Below are 6,000 nucleotides of genomic sequence, written 5' to 3' on the forward strand. Positions count from 1 at the left end.
TTTAGAGAAGGGCTAGACCAGAGAAAAAAAGAATGAGAAGCCGGCCAAGGGCTATTTAAATCCTGGTTCACTAGGTCCCCGTAGTTTACAACCCTGATATCCACTCTGGCTGGGCCCCTACTCATCCTTGTGTTGCTCCTAACTTTAAGACCCTGCATATTAAACCGGTTAATAACTTTTGTTAGAGAAAGAGTGAGTGCCGTTCATGTACTGATGTTGAAGCAACAATACCACTCACTCAACTCACAAGAAGATACAAACATTCCATGATTGGAATGCCCCAAAAAGAGAAGTGGGGAAATGTAGGATCTGAAGAATCAAAAGATAGCATAAGTACAGCCATCTTAAGGCCTAAATACCACCCCCTAACCCAGAAGAAAGAAAATCATTAGAATCTTGAAAAACAAGTTAGTTAGCCTGTGTCAATTGTAGTGACCTTTAGTTAGCCAACCGTAAATCAGTTAATCATACATGCCTAGCTTATCTTGCTAGAACCACCCTAGACATTCTGAAGGTGATCTCATCTAACCAGACCCCAGGATGTGGCGCCAGCAAAAGATTTATGAGCCTATAGAAAAAACCCTGTATTGTAATTATGGAAAATTTTACCCCTTTTGAAAATGCTATAAAACCTTCTGGCTTTGTGTGCTCTGGGTCCTCGTTGAGACCCGCTGCGACGGGCTGACTTGGACCCCAACTAGTTGGCTTCCGAATAAATTCCTCTTGCTTGTTGCATCAAGAAACGTCTTTGGTGAGTGATTTGGGGCGGCGCCTTCCTCAGGGGAATCCAACATTTGGGGGCTCGTCCGGGATCATGCGCTCACCCCGCTTCACTCCCGAAGTCGCTCTTGGAGGAAGAGGTAAGATTAGTGGCGCCTTGGTTTGTCTGTGTTCTGTTTTCTGTTTTTCAGTGAGACCGGTCAGAATTCTGAAAAGGGGTACCCACTGTCTGGCAGCTGTCCCGATCCCGTAAAGGGGTCGAGACTGCGGTCGGTAGACGTACTAGGAGCACCGCAGGCTGCAACCCTGGGGGACGCCTCGGGGAGGTTGGGAGGCCAGGGACGCCTGGTAGCCTCCCGTCTGTTTTTCTGGCAAGGTGAATCTGATGAGATAGGGTTGATTTTCAGGCGCCAGGAATATCAACCCTCTGATTCCTTTCGGTTTCTGTTTGAAAATCTGAGAAAAAACAAAAAGCGGCCGCTGTGTGTCTAATCTGTGTGTGTCTCTGTTTTTTGTGTCTTTCATGTGCCTAATAATTGTTATACTGACAATGGGACAGACTCAGACAACCCCCTAAGTGTGTAAATGAATATATCTTTCTACCTCCGGATGGTATTAATGAAATTGATTTAAAGACAAGCGCTTGTGAAAATTGAGTGTTCTAAAACTTCCAGAAAACCTGATAAAAAAGTGTTAAGCATTAATGCTAATTTGAGTTTGCCTGAGGCGGGCATGTCCTGGTAGTTGTCGGCTGCCTGAGTTTACCTAGAGTCATTTGAGTCATGTTATCTGCTAAATCTTTTAAGAATAGAATGCTTAGAAGCTTGGCTTTGTCTAGTGTTCAGTGGGGGTCTTGTGAGTAGGCTAGCATAGTTGTTGCAGGTAGGTGAACTGGATAAGTGTGGCAAGTGAACACCTTTTTAATTGTGTGTTGCAGTGTGTATGCCTACCTGCAGCCTGAGAATCTTTGTAGTAACTTACGGCCTTAGAGTTTTGTTAAGTTGAGAAGATGTGCTCTGTGTTTGCTGGGAGATTGTGCTGTGAAGCTCATGGTTGCAGAAATTGTAGAATGTGTTCGTAAGTTTGTCAGTCTAGGAAATGTTGGTTTGACAGTTTGCAGTGTCCTGCTTCTCAGTGTTCACTGGAGGTTGAAGTTTCTAATAGTTTTGAGTTCTGGTTAGAACTGATGGAGAGGGCATTTCTCTATGCTGGAGGATGTATGTTTTAATGAGAGAAAGTGTAAAGAACGGAAATTCGTTTTGTTGAAAGTAAAAGAGAGAGTGATTGTTCTGAAGTGCAGCTATTTGTTTAAAGAGAGAACACTGAATGTAAAAAGAAAGTTGTAGAAGGCTTGTGGAAGAGTTAGTATAGTCATGCTATGTGAAACTGAAGCGAGTAAGTCTTGGTATCGAGTGCACAGCAAAATTAGAATCTCGTTTCCAGTTAAACAGTTTTCTTTAACTGTTAGTCTGCTCTTAATGTTGAAAGATCACAGCAGTTTCTCATGCTTAAAGTCTCAGTGAGTTGCCATGAAATCGTAATGTTAAAGGGACTAAAAGCTAAAGTTTGTTAACAACTGTGTAACCTTTATTTGCCTTTGAAATATTTTGTTATTAAAAATGATTGCATGGCCTGAGAAATTGAATTATTTATTCCATATATTTTTATAAGTGGAAAAATCTCTAACCAACAAATGATTAAAGTTGTTACTGATTATTTGTTTTCTTAATTTATCCTAAGCAGAATAGTAACAAAGCTTTTTTCAGCTGATTAAATGCACTTAGTTAACAAACCAAAATTTATTCTTAAAAATTAAACTGTAGAATCTGGACAAGATTATGTTTCTCCCAGAAAAACAGGTTTCACTGTAAAAGTTTAGATGGACAAACGTGTGACCACTTTTGAGAAAGGTTGTAATAGATTTTTTTGAGAACCACCAAGTCTTCTTTAATTTATATGCTGTATGTTTTAAAAAAAAACATGGGGGACTCTCCATATTTTTTAATGCAAATAATCTTAGAGCTTTTAATAGAATTTGCATAGCAGCTTATATCTACTATTAAAGAGTAAAACATTCTTGAAGCTTTCAGGGAAGACCTGTAAACTTAAGCACTTTCTCTGCTTTTTTGTATCTAGTCTTAGACACTTATGCTGAGTTATGTTCTTATTATTTTCACTGTTTGTAAGCTATTGATTGTAAGCCAAAAGTCATCATTTCTCAGTCCCTAAATGAAGAAGTAAAATGCCTGATCTCTTTCATCTCAAATCATATTTCTGGTCATATCTGAATATCTGTGTGAAAGAAAGAGACATTTAAATTTGAGATTCTGCTTAAACTTTTAAGTTGAATTTGACTATAGCCATATTCATTCTTTGTATGTATCTCTAACAGGTCTTTTGTATGCCTGGTGATATTATACTCTGCCTTGAGTTTAGACAGTTCTTTCAGCTAAATATGAATTCTTATTGTAGCTTTTTTCCCCTCCTGAAGATGAAAGCAGAAGAATCTACCATCTGCTACCATTCTCTCAAGAATGCTTAGTAACCTAGAATTAGTTTGACTTTCTGTATGTTGTCTTTAAAAATTGACAGCAGCAGTCTCCCCTGCTGCCCCACTTTTTAAGATATCTCGTTTACTGTGCTGAGTATATAGACAATAAATGTGTAATGATAGTTCTAAAAAAATTAAATGCAAAAAGGTGCTTTTACCTCTAGTTAACTCTGATATTTTCCAGAGGGCCCCTGGAACATGTCAGAAGAATTTTTTCTCACTAGAGAAAGTATTTGACTAATTTGGCTTATTTATCTGATATATATATATTTATTTACCAGGAAAGCACTGTCAAAGAGAATGATGCTAAACTTTGTTACTGAATGTTTTGTATTACAGAAATATCAGAATTTCCTTATGTCAACTGTTTTACAGTAAGCTCTCATCAGATCTTTAACCATTGTCATTTGTAAGTCTTTTGTCATTTATAGTATTATCCCTAAACTGGTAAAGAACTAGATTTCAGCAGAACAGGTATTAGTTACATAAGATTACATAAACTAAAGAAAATGATTTTGTGTCTTTTTGTTTCAAACGTTGCTGGTAAAGTGTTTTAACCTTGTTCTCTTAAACTGACAACAGTTTAGTAAATGACTATCTTTATGAGCAGAATTGAAACATCCTTCTCTCTACTTGATCCCTCCAGAGTTTAAAAACTTTCAGTGACTGTTTTTGTATTCCATGGCAGTATGTTTATTTGCACGAGTTCAATAAGAATCTGCTTTCCTTGTGAGAACACTGGTTATACTACCAGGGCTTTGACTGGAATGTCGTACCTGAGAGACATGTGTATAGACTCAGATGTGAACAACTTTAAGGAACTAAGATTGACTTTATAAAGCCAACAAAGCCCCTTGGAAGAACTGGCCTGGTACCTTGCTTACAGAGTTCCCAGCAGCCTTACCAGGTGAGTAAAGAAGGTCACTTCCTGGCAGGTGCAGAGACCTCGAGAAGAGAAGAATTCATCCAAATCTACAGGTACTGCAGGCAAAGCCTGATGGCAAGTCTGGCTTGGCTGTCTGGCCTCAAGAGGCCTTTAAAAGTTCAATCTGAAATTCCTTACAAAAAGTTCCAGCAAAGCATATTTAAAAGAGCCTGTGTAATCAATTGCTCTTCTTGCTGCACCTGTGCAAATAATCAAGCCAGCTGTTAATTATTTTCTTAACCTAGTTACTTCTAGTAAAAATGAGAGTGATTTTAGAGAGAAGTATCGTTTCAATAATGTAGCCTCCTTCCAGAATAAAAAATCCAACTCCAGATGTTGCTACATAACCTAATAACACAATTTGTTTTATCTTGCCTAGAAGCCACAAAACTGCAAATAGTAATAAAAATAAAACCCAGAATAGAAGCACCAGCCTTCTGAAGCCCTCTCAACTGACCAGTGATGGAGACCTAGCTGCACCCTTTACTGCGCCCCCTTCTCAGCACGAAGCAGCCAGAGCGGTCATCGCCCCTTTTCCCTAGCAGCAGCTAGAGTCTCTATCTGTAGAAGAAAGAATGAGACCATACCCATAGCCTTCCCTGGTAAAAACAGGTATTTAATCCCTCCTCCCAAGGGATGGTGGGCTTGTAACACTGGAGTGACCCTATGTGTCTCTACTTCTGCCTTCAACTCCTCCCGTGATTTCTGTATCATGGTCCAGTTAGTACCCAGACTAATGTATCATGATGACTTATCATTCGTGGCAGAATTAGAACCTAAACTAAAGTATAAAAAAGAGCCAGTCTCACTCACTCTAGCTGTATTACTAAGAGTAAGAGTCGCAGCCGGAGTAGGACCAGGGGCAGCTGCAATTATACAAGGAAACCAACATTACGAAGGACTAAGAATAGCTATCGATGAAGATTTGAGAACTATAGAACAGTCTATTTCTAAACTTGAAAAGTCCCTAATCTCTCTCTCTGAAGTAGTGCTGCAAAATAGACGAAGGTTAGATTTACTGTTTCTAAAAGAAAGTAGATTGTGTGCAGCTCTAAAAAAAGAGTGCTGCTTCTATGCAGACCATACTAGAGTAGTAAGAGACTCAATGTCTAAATTTAGAGAAGGGCTAGACCAGAGAAAAAAAGAATGAGAAGCCGGCCAAGGGCTATTTAAATCCTGGTTCACTAGGTCCCCGTAGTTTACAACCCTGATATCCACTCTGGCTGGGCCCCTACTCATCCTTGTGTTGCTCCTAACTTTAAGACCCTGCATATTAAACCGGTTAATAACTTTTGTTAGAGAAAGAGTGAGTGCCGTTCATGTACTGATGTTGAAGCAACAATACCACTCACTCAACTCACAAGAAGATACAAACATTCCATGATTGGAATGCCCCAAAAAGAGAAGTGGGGAAATGTAGGATCTGAAGAATCAAAAGATAGCATAAGTACAGCCATCTTAAGGCCTAAATACCACCCCCTAACCCAGAAGAAAGAAAATCATTAGAATCTTGAAAAACAAGTTAGTTAGCCTGTGTCAATTGTAGTGACCTTTAGTTAGCCAACCGTAAATCAGTTAATCATACATGCCTAGCTTATCTTGCTAGAACCACCCTAGACATTCTGAAGGTGATCTCATCTAACCAGACCCCAGGATGTGGCGCCAGCAAAAGATTTATGAGCCTATAGAAAAAACCCTGTATTGTAATTATGGAAAATTTTACCCCTTTTGAAAATGCTATAAAACCTTCTGGCTTTGTGTGCTCTGGGTCCTCGTTGAGACCCGCTGCGACGGGCTGACTTGG

Source organism: Manis javanica, chromosome 2 (assembly GCF_040802235.1).
Source record: "Manis javanica isolate MJ-LG chromosome 2, MJ_LKY, whole genome shotgun sequence".
NCBI lineage: Eukaryota > Metazoa > Chordata > Mammalia > Pholidota > Manidae > Manis > Manis javanica.